Source organism: Nicotiana tabacum, chromosome 6 (assembly GCF_000715075.1).
Source record: "Nicotiana tabacum cultivar K326 chromosome 6, ASM71507v2, whole genome shotgun sequence".
Classification (NCBI taxonomy): Eukaryota; Viridiplantae; Streptophyta; class Magnoliopsida; order Solanales; family Solanaceae; genus Nicotiana; species Nicotiana tabacum.
This window is the reverse complement of record NC_134085.1, coordinates 75,857,671-75,881,854: the sequence shown is the minus strand read 5'-3', so window position 1 is coordinate 75,881,854 and position 24,184 is coordinate 75,857,671.

Sequence of the window (24,184 nt, the reverse complement as noted above, 5' to 3'; positions counted from 1 at the left end):
TAATCACCCTTCTTCAGCTATTGTAAGAAGATAGTGCACAACACATGTCACTTTTGTATTTTAACTATTTTTCCCATACTCCCCATACCTTTATATTTTAATTATTTGTTCCATCTTTGTATTTCTTTGATGTGCAATATAGTATGTTTCCCTAGAACATCCCTGCTGTATATAAAGTTGGGGTTTGTACAATTAATACAACACAATTCTGGAATATACAAAAGCAGAAATATTCAATTCATTCTTCATTTCTTTCACCATTACAGTATCCACTTTGGTATTGGAGAAAAGGGAAAACGACAAATGTTCTATGGTGCATGAAGGCTTCTCTAATCTTACGTTATGTGGGAAAGAATAAAATGAAGTCAGCATGATTAAAAGAGAAGTTAATTAAGGGTGTGTTTGGTTTGAAAGAAAACATTTTCCTTTCTCATGTTTGGTTGGATTAAATATTTTGAAAAATATTTTTCTCATGAACTCATTTTTTTCCAATTGGAGGAAAATGTTTTTCCTATCAAAAGAAGGGAAAATATTTTCCAAAACTCTTTTTTAACCTTCCACACTCTATTTTCTATTCCCACCAACCCACCTCCATCCCCCATCAACTCCACCCCACCCCACCCCCACCCCAACCCTCCACCCTAAATAGAATTATTATTAATGGTACTTTCTTTTTCATGTTATAGATAAGTACTTTTTTTTATTTCAACAAATGCGTATTTTTCTTTTCATGATATAAAAAAAGTTTTTTTTTTCAATTATAACGAAAAAAGTAAAAAAAAAGTATTTTCTTTCATTTCAGAAAAAAAAAATCATGATGTAGAAAAAGTATTTTCTTTCATTTCAACAAAAAAAGTATTTGTTTTCATGATGTAGAAAAAGTATTTTCTTTCATTTTAATAAAATAAGTACTTTATTTTCATGTTGTAGAAAGTACTAAATCATATAGTAGAAAGTACTTTCTTTTTGAACAAAAAAAAGAGTATTTTCTTTTTAGTTACAGAGCACAAATTTCAACGTTATTTTTGGGTAAAAACGTAATGCAACACATTAGTTCCTTTGGGTTTATGTGAATTTTTAGAAGAATAATTAAATTCTTGAAGAAAATAGAGTCCTAAAAATGTTCGGTATTTGGAAAGGGGGGAGGGGGGAAGGAAGGAGAGCACAAGAAACATGGGGACTTGGGGGAAGGGGGTGAGAAGAGTAGCATAAAATTTATTTCCCTAGAAAATATTTTATAATCTCTAACCAAACACTAGAAAATATTTTTCGGAAATAAATTTTCACTCACTAACCAAACAAGGGAAAATAAGTTGTAAAACCACTCATTTTCCATGAAAATATTTTCTATGAAAACATTTCCCTTCCTACCAAACCTACCCTAAGACTTAAAAAAACAACGGGAAAGAGAAGTTGAAATCAAGGGGCTGCATCACTATCTTCAGCCAAGAGTTTTGTAGAGTCTTTGGCACTACTGGCTCCAGGCAACAGAAAGAACTTGAGGTTGAAGGTTATGAGAGAATGAACTCTATTTATAGAGTTGTCAAAAGCGTCGTGATCTTTTCCCACTTTAGTTGAACACAACTAGTGGTAAAGTTCTAAACCTATTGATTATTTCTCGAATTACTCCTGAATCAACTCTGCGATCCTCGAGTTAAGTGAGCTTCTGCAATCGCGTAACATTGGTATCAGAGCCCTCGATCCTTGGAATCATGGCGAAAGGCACATATGATCGATTGACAATTCAACTGAAGAACCAGCTGATCAACGCGAATTGATGCAGAAATTGATAGCTGATGTAGGGGCTTTATCTGGTGAAGTTTTGCATCTGAAGCAGTTGGATGGAACATTCCTTGAATTGAAAGAACAAATGACTAATTCAAGGGAACTCCAAAAGGATAAATCGTGATTACTAGATGAAGGTGAACCTTATGAAGGAAGATGTCATCAAGAGAGAAGCCATACAAACTCCAATCATTACCATTCCAATATTTCTAGGTGGTTTAGGATGGAGTCTTACGGTTTGATCTGAGATCATGGTTGTTAAAAATTGAACAATTCTTCTCTATGAAAAAGGTAGTTGCTGAAGAAAAAGTTGAAGTAGCTGCATTACAGTTGGAAGGTGAAGTTATACAATGGCACCTTTCTTTCATGAGGTACCGACAGCACCTACAACCTGCTACTTGGAATGAGTACGTCATGGCATTGGTTGAGAGATTTGGGGCTGATTTTGATGATCCGATGGAAGAAATCAAAAAGATCAAACAAATTGATAGTATGAAGGAATATCAAGTTGTTTTTTAGAAGAATCTGAATAGGGTGAGATTATCCCAAGAAAATGCAATTAGCTGCTTCATTGGAGGTCTGAAACACGAACTCAATATTGCAGTAAAGATCACCAACCCAACCATATTGTCACAGGTGTACAGAACAACTAGAATGTAGGAGGTTTACCTAGGTGCAACAAAACAAACTTTCTATGCATCAAGACCCCCATTCAAGAGATATGTTGGGCCAGGAACTACTGGTAAACCATTATTACCTACTCCTACCCTCAGTAGTTCATCTTATACTAAGGGTGTTAATAGGAGAACATTGAGTTTAGATGAAATGAATGACAAAAGAGCAAGGGGATTGTGCTACTTCTGCAATTAGAAGTATGTACCTAGGCATAGATGCAAAAATTTCAAACAGATTTACATATTAGAATTAGAGGAAACAGAGGAAATACAAGATACAGGTGAAGAACAAGAACTATAGTTGCAAGATGATAGTTTCAATGCCCTGGATCCATCTCAATCTATAGAACAGATGGAGATTTTCATTCATGCCTTGAATGGCTCCTTAGGTTATAGAATATTGAAAGTGACTGGTTACAATGATAAGAAGGCTTAAGCATTATGATTGATACTGGTAGTTCCCACAACTTTATTGATCCTTACTTGGTCAAACACTTGGGATGTAAGATCATATATACTCAACCTCAAATGGTGGCTACTACTAATGGAAATATGATGGTGGACAAGATGTGTACTATCACTTGGTTGCTGCGAGGAGCTGAGTTTTCACTAGAGTTCTTACTACTGCCCTTAGACTCTTTTGGAGTAGTACTTGGAGTGCAATGGTTGCTAGCACTTGGAGATATCAAAATGAACTTTAGAAAGCTGAGTATGAAATTCTAGTACAAAGCAAGGAAACACCTCCTTAAAGGTGCTGGCAGCCAGATCAAGGTTCAAGAATCTAACAAATTGGTCAAGCACACAGGTAACATTTCTCAACTATGTATGATTCAAGTAGTACCAATGGAAAATACTGAAGAATAGTGGAATGTATTAAAAGCTAAGGAAGAACCAGAAACAAATGCTAGATTAGTGCAACTGTTATCTGAGTATTCTAGCTTGTTTGAGGAACCTACTGAATTACCACCTTCTAAAGGTGTGTTTGATCATGGGATTGTATTACAAGCTAGTACTGAACTGGTGAACAAACGACCCTATAGATATCCCTTAGTTAAGAAGGATATCATTGAAGGGTTGGTACAACAGATGCCAGATCAAGGGATCATTCAACCCAGCTATAATCCCTTTGCATCTCTAGTGGTTCTAGTAGGGAAAAAGGGTAGAACCTGGAGGCTTTGTGTGGATTATACGGACCTAAATAAACACACAGTCAAGAACAAGTTTCCAACCCCTATTGTTGAAGACCTGCTTGATGAATTAGGAGGGTCAAAGTTCTTTGTTAAGATAGACCTAAGATCTGGCTATCACCAACTTAAGATGGCAAATAAGGATGTACCTAAAACTGCATTCATGACTCATTCTGGATATTTTAAATATCTAGTGCTGCTATTTGTCTTTTCAAATGCTCCTGCTACCTTTCAAAGACTGATGAATGCCATCTTTTAGAAGTTCCTTAGAAAGCAGGTGTTGGTTTTCTTTGATGATATATTTATCTACAACAGCAACATGGATGATCATCTGGTGCACTTAAGAGCTGTATTTGTAGAGATGAACAAACACCAGCTCTTTGGAGCAAGTGTTTCTTTAGAGTTTATAGTATTAAATACCTAGGACACTTCATTACAGTAGAAGGTGTATCTACTGACCCTCACAAGATAAAATCTATACAGAACTGGCCTACCCCAACTAACTCAAATGGCTAAGAGGATTTCTAGGTTTGGCAGGCTACTATAGGAGATTTATGAAAGGCTTTGGGGTCATCTGTAAGCCTTTAACTAAACTAACTAAGAAGAATAACTTCAAGTGGTCACCTACAGCTGATGCAGCCTTTGCAGAACTAAAGAAAGCTCTAACTAAGGCACCTGTTCTGGCTTTACCTGATGCTACCAAAACATTCACTGTTGAGACTGATGCAAGTGACTATGGATAGGAGCAGTGCTTATACAAGAAGGGCATTCTATAGCCTTTATCGGTAAGGCTCTATCACCTAGACATGCTTCATTATTTGCCTATGATTGGGAATTACCGGCTATTGTGTATGTTGTCTATAAATGATCGCAGTATTTGTTGGGACAAAGGTTTTTCATAAAAACTGATCAAGTCTCTAAAGTTTCTTATGGAACATAAACTTCACACCAATTCTCAGCTGTTATGGTTAACTAAGTTGATGCCTTTTGATTACACTATAGAGTATAAAAAAGGAGTTGAAAATGAAGTGATTGATGCCCTTTCAAGAGTAACTAGAGTAGAATTGTTAGCACTCACATTGTCACCTCACAATAATGATTTGCTCCATTCTATTGTTGATGGTTGGAACTCAGACCAAGAGCTTCGACAGTTGATCGAGGAGCTTCAAGTTGATCCTACCAAGCATAAGTAATTATCTTGAATGCATGGTCAGCTAAGGAGGAAAGGGAAACTGGTGGTTGGCAAGGTACCAGAACTAAGGAAAGAAATAATAACAACATGGCATGCTGGTCCTCAAGGAGGTCATTCAGGAGTAGAAGCTACATTGAAAAGGTTAGTGACATTGTTCTATTGGAAGAATATGAGGGCATAGGTTAAGGAGTTTGTCCGTATGTGTGATATTTGCCAACGGAATAAACCAGATCTAGCTGCATCTGTTACAACCATTGCCTATTCCATATGTGGTATGGTCACATATTAGCATGGACTTTATTGATTGATTACCTAAGTCAAACGGATGTGAAGTAATTATAGTGGTAGTTCACAGGTCGAGCAAGTAAGGCCATTTTATTCAATTGAAGCATCCCTACACTGCCCAATATGTTTCAAAGGTTTTCCTAGACACAGTAGTAAAACAACATGGGATGCATGATGCCATCACTAGTGACAGAGATGCTATTTCTTGAGTTGTTTCTGGCAAGAACTCTTCACTCTACAAGGGGTACAATTTCACACTTCTTCAGCATATCATCCTCAGTCTGATGGCTAAACTAAGGTGCTGAACAGGAGCCTTGAGACATACTTAAGGTGCTACTGCAATGAGGATGCTACTAATTGGTATTCATGCTTGCCTATGCCTGAATACTGGTACAACACTTCCTTCCTCTCAGCTATACAAACTACTCCCTATAAGGCATTGTATGGTAGACCTCCACCATTACATTTGCCCTATCTTCTAGGGGAATCATCTTCTACTGAAGTTAAAAATACACTAATCAATAAGGAATTGAAAATCCAGCTGCTCAAGTATCATTTGAGAAGGGCACAAGTCAGAATGAAGTAATAGGCAGACTCTCATAGAAGTGACAAACAATTTGTAGTGGGAGACAGGGTTTATTTGAAGGTTCATCCCTATAAGCAAGTAACAATTTAACATTATTCATCTCACAAGCTAGCTGTCAAGTATTATGGGCCCTTTCAGATCATCAAAAGGATATGTCCAGTTGCCTATACCTTTTTGTTACCTATTGGTGTAAGGATTCACCCCACAGTTCATGTGTCCTTATTAAAAAAATGTTATAAAGTTCCCTACCAAATTTCTTATCATCCTGTCATTGGCTTAGCAAGTCCTTATTTCCCCGACCCTGAGCTTGTTTTACAAAGAATAATGATCAAAAGAGGCAACAAGGCTGTGGCATAGGTTTTAATTAAATGGCATGGACTGCTTGCTGATGCAGCTACATGGGAGCTAGTTACTGTATTGCAGATAAGGTTTCCCGCATTCGATACTTGTGGACAAGGATCTTCTATTGGAGGGGAGTACTGATACACAATTATTAGAAAGGGAATGGAGTCCAGAAAAAGAGGCAAATTAAGTCAGTTATCACAGTTAGTTAGGAATTCAAAAAAGTAGTTAGAGTTAGTTGCTAACTTCCGTTAGCTGAAGGAATCTGTTAGCTGAAGAATCTGTTAGGGAAGCTCTTGATTTTTCATTCAATGTAATAGATATAAATATAGTGTATTACACAAATTACAGACATGAATAATAATACAATTCCTATTCTACTTCTCCTCTCTTCTTCTTCCTTCTTCTCTACACTCATCTTACGCTTGATTTCTCGAACTACTCCTTAATCAATTCAATGATCCTCAAGTTAAGTGAGCTCCTGCAATTGCGTAACATATGGTTCCGATGTATAGTATGTTAGGATTCTGAGTCTTGATAGTAAATGACTCGATATTTTCCTTGTGCTCTTTCCTTCAGGCTTTCCACTACCGACATGGGAAGGCTGACCTCTTCAGTAAGGTGTAAGTTTCTTTGATTCTACTAAACCTTCATTAGATCTACTGCAACATTTTAATGTCAAAATTAATGTTGCATAATATCGTGGGTTAACTAGCACACAATCGTACACAAAGCAAATAGAGAAGAAAAATCAACACAAGGATTTAACAAGGTTCGGCTAAGACTAATCCTCGGGGCAAAAGCAGAGAGAGTTTTTCACTATGAATGAGAAGAAAATCACAATACAATCTATAGAATCCCAACTACAACCCCTATATATAGATCACAAAAGGTCCCAAACATATATGAGAAATGTTTTCCAATTTGACAAGGACTATAGGTTTTCCTTTCCCAAATCTATTAGGACAATGGATTTTCTTAAACCTATAGGGACTATGGGTTTCCTAAAAATACAAGGAAATAATTCAAGCCACAAATAAAAAAGCTTCCCCTTGGCTTGAATTCTCTTCATCAACATGACCAACATCTCTCTACCTTGCCCTCAGCCCTCGCAAGGGCTCTATTGATTGTCGCACGCATCAACCAAGTATAGGCAATGCCTAAACTTGTTAAGAGACTCAATCTCTTTAGCCATAGCACTAATCCGTCAATTTGGTTATTTACTCTGAATAGCTTTTGAGTAGTTATAACACTCAAATGCATCAACGGTCTCTGCAACTACCAAAGCAAATCCTACTAGATTCGTATATCCAAGAAGATTCCCATCAACTACGTTTGCAAACCTTTGTGGTGGATTGATCACTCTCTTCTCTCTACCTGTTGCAATGTTATAGGGTTGTTGCGCAGGTGCATCAACATTATCGTCTTGATCAATATTTTGCACCTCCTCTACTTCCTTTACTTTAGAACTACTGGGCTGAGCTAGTGGAGATTCATTTTCTAGCTCTATGCGGTCACTGACACTACGATCTATTTATGCTACTACCTTCTCCCTATGACTGTCCAGTGAGGCAGATTCATTGAATGCTACATCCCTACTGATAATTAGCCCTAGAGTCTTTTGATCTGTGCACCACAACCTATAACCTTTCACTCCAGTTCCATACCCTAGAAATATGCACTTCTTTGCTCTTGGCTCAAGTTTTCCATCCCTCACATAAGCATAAGCAGGACAACCAAATATCCTTAAATTTGAATAATCAGCAGGCGAACCGGACCATACCTCAAAAGAAGTTTTGAACTCAATAGCTGTGGATGGAGATCTATTGACCAAATAACAAGTTGTATTGATTGCTTCAGCGGGAAAATCTTTGCTAACACATGAGTGTGAAAGCATGCTTCGTGCCCTATCATAAAGTGTTCTATTCATATGTTCTGCAACACTTTTTGTTGTGGTGTTCCGACACAAGTGCGGTGTCTCACTATGCCCTCCCTGCTGCAGAAACTATCGAACTCAGAATTGCAAAATTCCAACCCATTGTCAGTTCAAAGACGCTTAACTTTTCTTTCTGTCTGCCTCCCAACCATCGTCTTCCATTTAACAAATGTCGAAAATGCCTCATCTTTTGTTTTCAAAAAATACACCCATACCATCCTTAAGTAATCATCAATCAAAGTCATAAAATACCTGGCACCACTCTTGGAGGGAACTCTGTTTGGACCCCACAAGTCAGAGTGTATATAATCTAACTTGCCTTTGGTCTTGTGCTCGGCCTTCTTGATGAACTTTACCCTTGTCTGTTTACCAAACACACAATGCTCATAAAAATTCAAAACTTGATTTTTGTACCCATTCAGCAAATTCTGCTTACTCAACAAAGACAATCCATTATCACTCATATGGCCAAGTCGCAAGTGCCACAATTGAGATTGATTCAGATCACTTTTCCCAGAAGCTACAACAGCTTCCCCTTCAACTACAATGGCCTGAAGATGATACAATTTAGAATGTAGTTTACCCTTCATGAGTATCATGGAGCCTTTACACACTTTAAGTATTCCATTCTCGGAGTGAAATTTATACCCTTGATCATCCAAAGTCGAAAGAGAAATTAAATTTCTCTTTATTCGAGGAACATGCCAACACTCAATGTTTCTAATAATTCCGTCGAACATTCTCAATTTGATGTTACCAACCCCCTCTACTGGTAATGTATTATCATCTCACATATAGACAGTCTCACTCATTTGTTTGTAAATTGCAAACCAATTCTTGTGTGGACACATGTGGAAAGTAGCACCAGAATCAAGAACCCAAGAATTTTGCCCATGACTAGAACTCACAGCACAAACTTCTCCTACATAGTCACTATCATCATAATTATTGTCAGTGTCAACAATATTTGCCGAATTATCTACTTTTTGCTTCCTTCTTTTCTTCAGCTTAGGACAATCTCTCTTGTAGTGACCTTGCTCCACACACTCATAATAGTGTTGCTTCCTTGCTCTAGACTTTGATCTTGCAGTTGACTTTTTCTGTTAAAGTCCTTTTGTTGTGGTCTTCCTCTAATCACATGACCCTCGCCCTCAATTTTGTTGTCTGGAAAGCTCTTTTTCAACTCTTTAGATTTTAGTGCATTATTAACATCTTCTAGTGAAATGATGTCTTTCCCATATAGCAGTGTATCAGCAAAAGTATCATAAGGTTGTGGTAAAGAACATAATACAATCAAGGCCTCATCCTCACTCTCAATTTTGATATTCACATTCTTCAGGTCCATTATAATTGAATTAAACTCATCAAGGTGAGTTTTAACAGGTGTACCTTCATTCATATGGATATTGTATAACCTCTTTTTCAGGTAGAGGCGGTTTGTCAGCGATTTCTTAGAATACAGATCTTCCATATTCTTCCATGTCATTGCTGCAGAAGTTTCTTCAGCAATTTCCTGAAGAACTCTATCGGTAACGCTCATGAAGATCGCACTCAAAGCCCTCTCCTTTAGGTCTTCCTTCTTTGTCTCTTTCATATCTTCAGGAAAATCCTCATCAATTGCTTTCCATAATCCTTGTAATACCAGGGACGATTTCATCCAAATGTTCCATAGACTGAAACTAGAACCTCTGTCAAATTTCTCTACTTCGTACTTTGTTAAAGATGATGAAGACATCTTAACCCTAGATTATATGTAGAAACCCGAACCTTGCTCTGATACAAATTGTTGCATAATATCGTGGGTTAACTAGCACATGATCACACACAAAGCAAATAGAGAAGAAAAATTAATACATGGATTTAACGAGGTTTGGCTAAGCCTAATCCTCGGGGCAAAAGTAGAGAGAGTTTTATACTATGAATGAGAAGAAAAGCACAATACAATCTATAGAATCCCCAACTACAACCCCTATATATAGATCCCAAAAGGTCCAAAACATATATGAGAAAGGTTTACCAATTTGACAAGGACTATAGGTTTTCCTTTCCCAAATCTATTAGGACAATGGGTTTTCCTAAACCTATAGGGACTATGAGTTTCCTAAAAATACAAGGAAATAATTCAAGCCACAAATAACAATTAATGTTAGCACTTGCATGAGCAATCAAATCAAAGTTGTGCAAATTACTTTCACTTTGTTCTTGCTAGTTTCTACAGTATTAAAGTCATTATCATTCCATGTTTTCTCTTTTTCGCATTAATGGTATTGTTATTTGAAGTAACAGTGGGAAAAGCTACTGCAGAAAGCATGTTCTTCTTTTGTTTTATCTGTGGTATTGAGGTCCTTCATTTAAGCAGAAATCTAAACAAAGATGACTTTTCAACAAGTTTTTTATTAGACTGGCTTTTCAAAAGCCTATGCTCAACATTTTTGTAGGACGTTTCATTTTTGTTATGTTTGGATTCAATGATTGCTATGACACATTGGCCTGATTGGTTTTTGGTTTAATTTGATAATGTTCATCATACTATATATGGATAGCTCCATTCCTCAGCTTCTTGCTCGCTGACATCTTTGTAAGAATATTCTGTGCTATAAAACTAACTTTCTGAATTATTTCCTTTTACAAAATAGAGAAATTAATACAGAATTGAATGGTGTTCTACCACATTAATCTAATTAAAGTTCATATGTAGACAATTTTTATTAAAACTCAATTTTTTATAGTGAAATAAATTAATTTTTTTGTAACAACAGAAATAATGACATAAAAAATAAGATAAAAGAAAATAAATATTGAAAAAAAATGTTAGAAAGATCTAAAAATGAGAAATAAAAGATGACAACAAATTTCTTCTTATGTTTCATCTTTGTTGAATATAAAAAATTTGAAAGTTAATCTCATCGATTTCAAATATATTTTTTTTTCCAACTCAAATACATAGATTATAAGATAAGGATATCTTAGAATATTTTTTAATTTACATTATATATCGTTTTTAAGATAAAGATATTTTCGAATATTTTTTTAATTTACATTATGTGTCGTTTTTAAAAAATCACTATTACTAACAAACTGATATGATATTCGAATTTGAATTGGAATGCAATTGAGTAGATTATATTGAGGTTAAGCCAAGTATGGTGTCGAAAAATAAACTACTTGACAATTTTAAGACAATATATGCAATATTTTATAATAATAATCAACTAATTTAACATTTAATGATTCAAAGAACAAAAATTTTGTATATACAGGGTATTAAAAATTCAAATTATGGGGCTAGAGATATCAGTAAGCTTAAAGTGGAGTCATACTGAAATAAACCCGGCCAAATAATCATTTAAATTTTTAGATAGCCGATTAAAGTGAATTTTAAATTAAGGATAATATCTTTACTTGCATCATTATAAAGATAATCATTATTATAATATTTATAAAGTTTTAGAAATTGAAATTTCAAAATAAAAATATTTTTTGAAAGATAAAATCATATCAAATAAGAGTTCAAGTCATAGTATAAGAGTCACGTCGTAATCAAAGAATCATTTATATCGTGCCAAACTTTGTGCTTTGCCATAAATATGAGTTATTATTTTACTTTGTGGCTATTTTTAGGTTCCAATGACAATTATGAGAATAGTGCAAAAATAAAATTATCACTACGAGAAATGAGAAAATGTTAGTCTTTTTTCATGTAGTGTTTCTTAATTAATATCTGACGATTATCTATAATTATTTAGAAGGTTTAAATGTTAAAGTTATTTATATATAATTCAAATAGCTATCACGACCCGGATTTTCCACCCTCGGGAGACGTGATGGCGTCTACTCGTGAAAGCTAGGCAAGCTAAGTATTATAGATTCACTAACTCTTTTATTTAGCCCTTTTTAACAGTTTAAAACAACATACAATCAATAGTGAAGTATTAACAATAAATAAAGACATGCGGAAGACGTAATCTGATAACTTAGCCAAACACAAGTGCGGCAATACCAAGTACATCTCTACCCGGAACCGATGTCACAATATCACGGACCGTCTATGAATACTACAAACAATTACCTGGAAAGAAAGATATAATCTGTCTCTGAAGTAAATGAAAACAGAATATAAAGATAGAGGAGAACGTCGGGGCCTGCGGACGCTTGTAGGACTACCTCGGAATCTCTGATTGGACTGAATGCAGCCACCCAAAGCTACGGTCCAAAAGTTGCCGCTCCAGGATCTCCACACAGTACAAAGTGTAGTATCAGCACAACTGACCCCATGTGCTGGTAAGTGCCTGGCCTAACCCCGGCGAAGTAGTGACGAGGCTAGGACCAGACGACCAAATAAACCTGTGCAGTTATATCATATGCAGCGGAAAATAAAACAGAAATAGACAATTAAAGATATGAGGGGGACATGTTGCGGGTAATATCATTTACCGATAGTAATTTAAGAGAAAATCATAAAGAACAATTTAAAGTTTACAGCAAAAGAATAAGGAAATCGTAACCAATCAATAAACACTTTTATTATCTATTGTTGCGGCGCGCAACCGGATCCAAATCATAAAAATATTGTTGCGGCGTGCAACCCGATCCATAGCATTTATTACTGTTGCGGCATGCAACCCGATCCAATTATATTATTATTGCGGCGTGCAACCGATCCAAATATGCAGTTCAATATCAATCACAAAGAGAGTCCCAACAAGGGAACAATAAAGAAATAGCACTATCCCGGCAAGGGAATCGACAATATAAGTAAATACGTCCCGGCAAGGGAAAATTAGCTATAACCAAACTTGTTCCAACATCTAGCTTCACAAAAGAAACCTCAACTAGCACCAATACCCAACCATAAGCAATTCCCACGAGAACAATCATAATCCTTGCTCAACACAGAGAATCAACAACTTATGCATTCGTAGTACTTATTAAGAACACCACAATTTCAATTTAAGACTCACGGTCATGCTTGACACCAACGTATAGATACTCGTCACCATGCCTATACGTCGTACTCAACAAGTAACACGTAGCAAATAGGACACAACTCCTAATCCCTCAAGCTAAGGTTAGAACAAACATTTACCTTGAACTTCCACGGCCAACTCAAGCCTCAAACACCGCTTTTCCTTTACAATTCGCCTCCAAACAACTCGTATATAGTCCAAATTGATTTAACAACATCAATAAATGCTAAAGAATTCATATCCAATGCTCAATTATAGGTTTTCTATCATTTTCTCCAAAAAGTCAAAAATTGACCTCGGGCCCGCTTGGTCAAAACTCGAGGTTCGGACCAAAACTCGATCACCCATTCACACACGAGCCCAAATATACAATTAGTTTCGAAATTCAACCCCAAAACGAGGTCTAAATCCCAATTTATCAAAAAGCCCTAACTCTACCCAAATTCCTAATTTCTACCATAAAACCCTAGCTTTTATGATGAAAATTGATGAAATGCAATGGGAAATCGAAAGAAAAAGGTTTAGAATCATTTACCACTGTTTTGGGGAAGAAATTGTTTTTTGAAAATCGTCTCAATGCTCCCAAATTTCGAAAATATGAAGTAAATGGGTTCTGCCCGTTTTTGCTTTTGTTTTAAAATCACTGGGCAGACCTTCATCGCGTTCGCGATGGGTCTATCGCGTTCGCGATGGGTCTATCGCGTTCATGATCACAAGCTCGCGTTCGCGGAGCTTCAGCCCACAGAGCCTTCGTGTTCACGGTCGGGTGGCCGCCTTCGCGTAGAGAAAAGTCCTTCTCCCCCTGCCCAGGCCCAAAGGCCTTCGCGTTCGCGATAGCTGGTCCGTGTTCACGAAGGGAAACACCCCCCAAAACTTTGCGTTTGCGTAGAAGGAAGGACTCTCGCGAACGCGAAGAACAACACACCAGAACACCAGAAACTGAAAACCTACAACTTTTTCTAAGTTTAAAACCTTCCGAAACCTATCCGAAACTCATCCGAGCCCTCGGGGCTCCAAACCAAATATGCATAATAACTCAAAAACATTATATGAACTTATGCCAAAATAACATCTTTAACAATGGATTTAGCATAGAAATCTAAGAAAAACCTCAAAACTTTCAAAGTATCATTTTTTACAACTACGGGTCCAAATCACATCAAACGATTTTCGTTTCTTACCAAATTTCACAGGCTCGACTTAAACCACATATAAGACCTTTATCGGATACCGGAACCAAAATACGGGCCCGATACCATTAAATTTTAAACACGTTTTATTTCCAAAAACCCATAAATATTCCAGAAAATAATTTTCTTTAAAAAATTCATTTCTCGGGCCTGGGACCTCGGAATTCGATTCCGGGCATACGCCCAAGTCCCATATTTTCCTACGGACTCTCCGGGACTGTCAAATCACGTGTCCGGGTCCTTTTACCCAAAATGTTGACAAAAGTCAACTTAAATTCATTTTAAAGGCAAAAATTCATCTTTTTCACAGATTTTCACATAATGGCTTTTTGGCTATGCGCTCGGACTGCGCACACAAATCAAGGTGATACTAAAAGAGGTTTTAAAGCCTCATAACACAAAATATATTTCTAAAACAAGTGATTACATTTTGGGTCATCACATTCTCCACCTCTAAAACAATCGTTCGTCCTCGAACGGACATAAAAAGGAAGTACCTGAGTCGGGGAAAATATGGGAAAAACGGATCCGCATATTGGACTCGGACTCCCAGGTCGATGCCTCAGCAGGCTGACCTCTCCACTGAACACGAACAGAAGGAAAACTCTTCGATCTCAACTGATGAACCTGCCGGTCTAGAATAGCTACCGGCTCCTTCTCATAAGACAAGTCCTTGCCCAACCGAATAGTGCTGAAATCTAACACGTGGGATGGATCGCCGTGATACTTCCGAAGCATGGACACATGAAACACTGGATGCATGGCTAATAAGCTCGGCGGCAATGCAAGTCTGTCAGCCACCTCTCCCACTCTCCCACTCTATCAAGAATCTCAAATGGGCCAATGAACCTAGGGCTAAGCTTGCCCTTCTTCCCAAATCTCATCATGCCCTTCATGGGCGACACTCGAAGCAATACCCGCTCACCGGCCATGAATGTTAAATCACGAACATTGCAGTCGGCATAACCCTTTTGCCTGGACTGAGTTGTATGAAGCCTATCCTGAATAATCCTGACCTTGTCCAAGGCGTCCTGCACTAGATCCGTACCCAACAACCAAGCCTCTCCCGTCTCAAACCATCCAACTGGCGACCGATACCGCCTACCATATAAAGCCTCATGAGGAGCCATCTGGATACTCGACTGGTAGCTGTTGTTGTAGGCAAACTTTTTTAAAGGCAAAAACTGATCCCACGAGCCTCCAAAGTCAATGACACAATATCACGACCCAAACCGATGGGCCGCGACGGGCACACGGTACCTTACTCAACCGAGTACCAACGTAGCATATCTTTCTTATTACATTATCATATACACATCACATACGGGCCTAATAGGGCAACATGATCTTTTATAAACTCAAAACATAGGCCGACAAGGCCATACAATCTTTCACATACACGACATATATCTATAAGCCTATAAGAATACATAAATATCATAATGGTCGGGATAGAGTCCCGCCATACCAAACAATATACGTCAAAATCATACTAACCAAACAAGCAACTCCGGAGCAAATGGAGCGCACCAACATCTTCCGCTGAGCTGATAGCCTACTTGGAGGGCTCTCGACTTGTCTATCGGGACCTGCGGGCATGAAACGCAGCGTCCCCAGGCAAAAGGGACGTCAGTACAAATAATGTACCGAGTATGTAACGCATATAAAAAAGTACATAAGAGACATGGAAGAAATATAGAGTACATGACTCATCCTGTAAGTCTGAATAACTTTGTAAATCATAAATTACTTTTAGCATCATGCATATGCGTATGAATGTCATGTCGTGCATAGGTACATGTTTCATAACATCATCAGCCTCTGAGGGCATCCCATCATATCATATCGGCCACTGTGGGCAAAGTCATAATCGTATACCAGCTGATCAGGTGGTGGTGTGTATATAATGCCATAACCATTCTCATATCCCATATACATATATATACATACATATATACGCGTATATAACGCCGTTTGAATACATACATACATATGCGTATATAACGCCATTTGAATACATACCCATATATGCGTATATAATGCCGTTTGAATCATATTTTAGCCATTGTGGGCAATATCATCATCATATACCAGCTGATCAGGTGGTGGTGCGTATATAACGCCATAACCTTTTCCCATATCCCGTATACATATATTTACATATATACGCATATATAACGCCATCTGGTCATGGGTCAATGCACATGAATGAAATACATAAAAAGTACGTCAATAAAATCATTCAGAATGTCATAAGACCATCTTGACTCTGAGTAATATCATAAAGTAAACTCTTTTTAACTTTCGTATTTTTCTGAGACCCATGAACAGATGATAAGATATTATAACATATGAAAGTTCAAGAACACAGATGTCTCTAATACTTCTATGAATAGAGTCATTCATGGAATTTGTGCATTTGCACATTCCGTTCATATCGTATGGATCATGCCAAAATAAAGAAGGAATAGCCTTAACATACCTGTTTCGGCGAAATTTACATTTGAATTCCTTGAAATCTTGGGATGATTTTTTTTCTACTCCTAACGTTTTGTGTATTGAAAATAGAAATGGAATTAAATCTTAATGGTTGAACTTTGAGATTTCAATTGAAATCTTGGCAAGAATTTCGACAAAATTGCTTCATAATGAAGCTTGTGTTTGAAGTGGAGCGTTTCTGCTTTTCAACGTCAAAGGAAGATTTTGATTTTAAATCTTTATGTTGCCAAGTCTTTTTGAATTCATGTTGCTAAAGTTTGGGACCTTGCTAACATTTTTGAACCTTTTGTTGTCTGATTCAAAGGCATAATTTTATGTTTTTTTAGAAGACTTTTACTAGGTGTGGGGTGGGCCTTATATGTGGATTAGTTGGCCAAAGTATTTTCCAAGGTTTGCCACATTTCACATAAATTCAAGAGTCACATTATACAAAGCCTTGGGCTGCCACGTTACTCTTACCCCATATTTATCCAATTGACTCTTTAATTAATTGGATAATATCTCATTACCCAATAATTAACCAATTACCCGCATAATTAAGAATTACCTCAAATTACTTAAAATACTACTCATTTTTTTACATAACATATACACCTTACTATCATGGCCATGTGGTACCTTGTATGGTACTAGTCCATAAATATCGGGTATTAACGGTCGGCCCGTATTTTATCTCAACATGCCAAACTTGGACGAAAATTCATTTTCTTTGACTTGCTTCCCCTCTCACCTTCACGAATTTACTCATCACTTGTATGAAATAGCATAATCCTTATAATCTCCAAATAATCTTTTCCTTGGACTGATGTCAATTACCTTATGACAAATTTAACGTAAAATACTGTAAGGTGCAACACTGTCGTAACTTAATACTGCAAGCGTAACATTTTCGTAATGTAATACTGTTGGGTAGAATACTGTCGTAACTTAATACTGCAGGACATAATATTGACGTAATATTGCGAGGTGTAACATCATTCCCCCTTTGGAACATTCGTCCTCGAATGTTGACTGATGCTCTTATCATTTTCGTAACTTATAGCTCTTTTGAATACCTTAATACTCTTCTTTACATTTAAGCAGTTGCTCTATGAATAAATCCAAAGTCTAGGGTATTCCCCTCTTTAGTCTCTTTGCTCATATCATGACCTGTGTTCGAAATCTTCCTAATCTTGCAACTTCTGTTACCTTTTGTCATGCGGCCTGTATGACCCTGGCTTTGTAGGTGCACTTATGCAATTCATCTTTTCTTTTTCCTTATACCTTTTAGTCAATTTGTAGGCCTTACTTTGTATATACAAGGCTTAATAGGATGCCTATCTAGGCCTCTATAGGTATATTTAAGTCCTTTGCTCGATACTTTGTTGGATTCACGAATATTGCTATATCTCAGCGCATAGGTCCGTTTAACCATCCGTATGAATTTATTGCCATAACTCTTACTTTAATTTATCGTTGCTGAGGTCTGCTACCAAGTCCAAGCTCACTCTCGTTGCTCATTCTATATGTATAAATTTAAGTCCTTTAATGCTTCCTCATTACTGTTTATCTTTAGAATGACGGCCTAATCTTATCTCATACTTCGTAACTTTAGTTCATCCATTATTGATTCACCTCAATATTGATCTATAATATATTAATGATAACCATACCTCATAGCATCCCAATGCGATTCACCTTGCGTGGGTACTTTAATCCTGTCCAATTCATAAGATCTGTTTCTTTTCTTCGTTGAATCATTACTCAATCGAAGGCCCAAACGTCATCTTTTATCTATCACTATTACACCCTCATTCTATTACCAGGGTGACATTCTAAATGCTACTTCAGTCTTAGACTCATTTGAGTTCATTCAGGCTATAGTGAGCTTTGTCTAATTTAGAGAAACCATCTACTCTTCTTGTTTTCATGGGCTTAATCCTTAGGACTTATCCATTTTGTTAATTTCCCATTCGCATATTCTTATCCTTGCTCCTGTCTTCTAGAACCTTGCGCTTCACCATACAATAACTTGTGACCTACACGTCTCTATTTATATTACTTGCAACCTTTCAGCTTGCTTGCATCATAAATTTCCTTTTGTCATTTGGAACATCAAGCGAGACATCACATTGTCTCTAACTCTTCTTTACTCTCTTGGTCAAGCTTTTCGATACCTAGACCATAGGTTGGAAGGTATGCTACTGATGATGCCACTATTATCCCTAGATAATGAATCCCCGCACTTCTAGCCTTCTATCTGAAGTATGGACTATTCACATGTTCTGCATTGAGTATCTCGTACGCTTTTCACATTTACCTTTCTTACCTTAAAATCTCGTATTATATCTTCTATCTCTTTCATGACCTCCCTTCCACATAGGTATAATTCACGTCCATAACTTGAAGCTCTATTATAATTCTTACACCTCTGGTGCATACACAATCCGGTGGGAGCTTCGTACTGACTTCTTATGAGGCTGGTACTCTTCAGTTGGCTTCATCATAGAGCTATTATAAAATATGGCTACTGTACTATCTTTCCTTATACCTCTGCTACTTAAGAGTGATCCCGAAGTCTATAATTCTCTTGGTCCCTCTTGTTTTGCTTAGTCGATGTAACTCTTTAGTCTCCTCTTCTTTCTGATCAGCCTCTATGTAGGCTTAAGATATCTTCCGACATGCGACTCCTGGTATTAGTTATTATATTAGCCTTTCATAGGCGCTGAGGGATATTCATGATAAAATCCTTTAATAATTTAATCCTTCATCTATGACCTGGGCTCAATTCTTTCTTTTAACGTATACCAGAATCTTCTACGGTTGTATATGATGAATGTATAAAAATCAGAACCCTTAAGTGAGTTCGTAACATAACCCACTCTGGATCATTGATCGAATAATTTCTTTCTTTCCATTATAGCTTTCTTTCAGCGCAAGCTATTACTTTTCCTGGTCCTTCTACCCCCTTGTTGCGTCCATACTTAGCTCATCTTAGTGCCTATAGATCCCAGAGTTTTCATGCAACTCTTATGTTCTCGAATATTACATTTAACTTTTCTTTCTGTTCATTAGTCATGGTAGATGCCACTTTCCCTTGGAGTGTTTATAATGTTGTTGCGAGATTGTTGTTACATGACCATTTTCTCTTTAGGTCATTGTGCATAGGTTGAATCCTTCTTTTTTCTTTCCTCAGCTAGTCTTTCGTTGTAGTACTTAGGGAGAACCCTTGACTCTCGTAAAGTTGTGGGCTTATTACAGACCTTTTTGATGTCCTTACTTGCCTGTACTCATCCGTAGTTGCTTACTTTCATGCCCTTGTACTTGTATGGTTGCTTCTGAACTGATATTTTGACTGCCTTCCCAGTGGCACTTTCTTTTATCCCTGTAATACTCATACGGTACCTTTAACTACCCCGACTCTTGTTTGAATATATCTCAAGTATTATAATGATATTTTCCGAGGCTGAATTCTCCATGTTGGGTTTTACTATGTTTATCTTACACGATCTGATGACTCGTCTGTAACCTCTTGTTTAGCCATAACTGAGATCTTCTTGATCAATTACTAACTACTTGTTGGCCCATTCTCATATCAATATTCCTCGTAATCTTTCTTGGGTTATTTACTTTGTTTTAACTTACGTCTCGTACTGGCTCCTTATTTATTAATAACAACTCAGGCAAGAACATTTACTTCCTTTTCTTAACGTCGTGCTTACACAATATTCTTGAATCGTAGCGTATGTGTAAGATTTGGATAAGTGCTATCTCCTTCCTCTTTCATTTATCGCATTCTTCCTTTACCATTCCATAGTCACAAGAACCACTTAATTCTGACTTAATGCCACATTACTCCATATTCCCCCATTTTGGGGAGTACTAAAAAGTGGAGCTACGATGACCTACCTATAGGTATTTTAACTTTTCATCTTTTTCATCCTTTCACATCATCGATGACCCTTACTCGCCTTGCGGTAATCCTTTCGTACCAAGGATAGCAAAATTCCTTACTCACCAGGGTGAAACTTTAGTATAAATGGCACATATAGTCCCTTAAGTTGAGCGTTGCTCACATTGCTTGCTTTAGGGAAGCGTCTCCCTGAATGACCATTCTCTAAATTCATCATGAATCCTCTTATGTGGTCCATTCTATTACTGCCGGAACGAAATCTGAAATTTCCATGATGCCGAGTATTTTCCAATCATTCAGTCCCTAATTTATATTTGGTTTATCTTATTCACCAATCCATACTGGTTCTATTACTCTAGGGTCTAACTTTTCCTTTTGGTAGTCGCATTGGAGTCACGAACTTATTTCTCAAAATGAAGATATAACCTTATGGCCTATATATTTTTGTTGTCTTAAGGCCCATCACCTTTCGTCTCTTCCTTCATTTGACTATAGGTTCTATAACGCTCTACCGTTTTCTCCATGTATCACACTTTATTCGTAATGCTTCCTTATTTCTCTTCTCATTACTCTGCTAATATTTCTGTATATCCCTTTTCTTGCGAAAACTTCAATACGACATTCTTTCGCTTTTAGCTTTCCTTTGCTCCATCTAGTGGCTCTTCAAGTTGCTTAACGTTCTCGCTTTACTAGGGACGCAAGCCATACTAAGGTAATATTTATCCCTTCAAGGCTTATAGTGCATGTCTTTGTAGTACTCATATCTGGCTGCACTATTTTAGAGTGCACCATCTGGGTGTCTCATAAAGAGATCTATTAGCACATTTGCACTATCCTTCGGAAATGTCAACTGGCGCAATCAATTCATCCATCATATCTTCTTATACTACTTTTGTTAACCCCCTATAGGGCATATCTGGAAGGGGTGCGTTCAATTGTATATACCTCTGTTACTATTGAATATAACTCAAAAAACTTATGTTCCTCTGCCTCAATTATAACCGCTGTTAACCTTCATTAACTGGGTACTTCGTACCCTTTTTACCTTGCTCCTTTTACTTGCTGAAACTTGTACTTATCTTCTTAATCTCTCATTATCCTTCACCATAAAGATGGATAGGCATTCTTACCTTACGACTTCTTATCAGGAAGCTTACACCTTTCAGTACACCCACGATCTGCTAAAGACCTCATATTTACTTATCGTAGGCATCATACAAAAATCCAATTCCTCTTACTCAGCTCTTCCACAACTATCTCTCTTTCCAACCTTCTTTCCGGATGTAGGCATCGTGTTATTATGAATAACATAGAATTTTGGAACTTGAATTCTTATAAGTGAGCTCTACCACACGATCTAGAGTAAGAAGAAAGAGTGTCAATCCTAAATGCCCTGTAGCCTCCTGCTTATAAGTGTGGTGCACGACACACCCATAAACAAGACTCTACTAGACACGGCTTGTAGACTCCCTAGGACAGAACTGCTCTGATACCACTTTTGTCACGACCCAAACCAATGGGCCGCGACGGGCACACGGTACCTTACTCAACCGAGTACCAACGTAGCATATCTTTCTTATTACATTATCATATACACATCACATACGGGCCTAATAGGGCAACATGATCTTTTATAAACTCAAAACATAGGCCGACAAGGCCGTACAATCTTTCACATACACGACATATGTCTACAAGCCTCTAAGAATACATAAATATCATAATGGTCGGGATAGAGTCCCGCCATACCAAACAATACACGTCTAAATCATACTAACCAAACAAGCAACTCCAAAGCAAATGGAGCGCACCAACATCTTCTGCTGAGCTGATAGCCTACTTGGAGGGCTCTCGACCTGTCTATCGGGACCTGCGGGCATGAAACGCAGCGTCCCCAGGCAAAAGGGATGTTAGTACAAATAATGTACCGAGTATGTAAGGCATATAAAAAAGTACATAAGAGACATGGAAGAAATATAGAGTACATGACTCATCCTGTAAGTCTGAATAACTTTGTAAATCATAAATTACTTTTAGCGTCATGCATATGCGTATGAGTGTCATGTCGTGCATAGGTACATGTTTCATAAAATCATCAGCCTCTGAGGGCATCACATCATATCATATCATATCGGCCACTGTGGGCGAAGTCATAATCGTATACCAGCTGATCAGGTGGTGGTGCGTATATAACGCCATAACCATTCCCATATCCCATATACATATATATACATACATATATACGCGTATATAACGCCGTTTGAATGCATACATACATATGCGTATATAACACCATTTGAATACATACCCATATATGTGTATATAACGCTGTTTGAATCATATTTCAGCCACTGTGGGCAACATCATCATCATATACCAACTGATCAGGTGGTGGTGCGTATATAACGCCATAACCTTTTCCCATATCCTGTATACATATATTTACATATATACGCGTATATAACGCCATCTGGTCATGGGTCAATGCACATGAATGCAATGCATAAAAAGTACGTCAATAAAATCATTCGGAATGTCATAAGACAATCTTGACTCTAAGTAATATCATAAAGTAAACTCTTTTCAACTTTCGTATTTTTCTGAGACCCATGAACAGATGATAAGATATTATAACACATGAAAATTCAAGAACACAGATGTCTCTAATACTTCTATGAATAGAGTCATTCATGGAATTTGTGTATTTGCACGTTCCGTTCATATCGTATGGATCATGCCAAAAGAAAGAAGGAATAGCCTTAACATACCTATTTCGGCGAAATTTACATTTGAATTCCTTGAAATCTTGGGATGATTTTTTTTTCTGCTCCTAACGTTTTGTGTATTGAAGATAGAAATGGAATTAAATCTTAATGGTTGAACTTTGAGATTTCAATTGAAATCTTGGAAAGAATTTAGACAAAATTGCTTCATAATGAAGCTTGTGTTTGAAGTGGAGCGTTTCTGCTTTTCAACGTCAAAGGAAGATTTTGATTTTAAATCTTTTACAAAGATATGTTGCCAAGTCTTTTTGAATTCATGTTGCTAAAGTTTGGGACCTTGCTAACGTTTTTGAACCTTTTGTTGTCTGATTCAAAGGCATAATTTTATGTTTTTTTAGAAGACTTTTACTAGGTGTGGGGTGGGCCTTATATGTGGCTTAGTTGGCCAAAGTATTTTCCAAGGTTTGCCACATTTCACATAAATTCAAGAGTCACATTATACAAAGCCTTGGGCTGCCACGTTACTCTTACCCCATATTTATCCAATTGGCTCTTTAATTAATTGGATAATATCCCATTACCCAATAATGAACCAATTATCCGCATAATTAAGAATTACCTCAAATTACTTAAAATACTACTCATTTTTTTACATAACATATACACCTTACTATCATGGCCATGTGGTACCTTGTATGGTACTAGTCCATAAATATCGGGTATTAACGGTCGGCCCGTATTTTATCTCAACATGCCAAACTTGGACGAAAATTCATTTTCTTTGACTTGCTTCCCCTCTCACCTTCACGAATTTACTCATCACTTGTATGAAATAGCATAATCCTTATATTCTCCAAATAATCTTTTTCTTGAACTGATGTCAATTACCTTATGACAAATTCAACGTAAAATACTGTAAGGTGCAA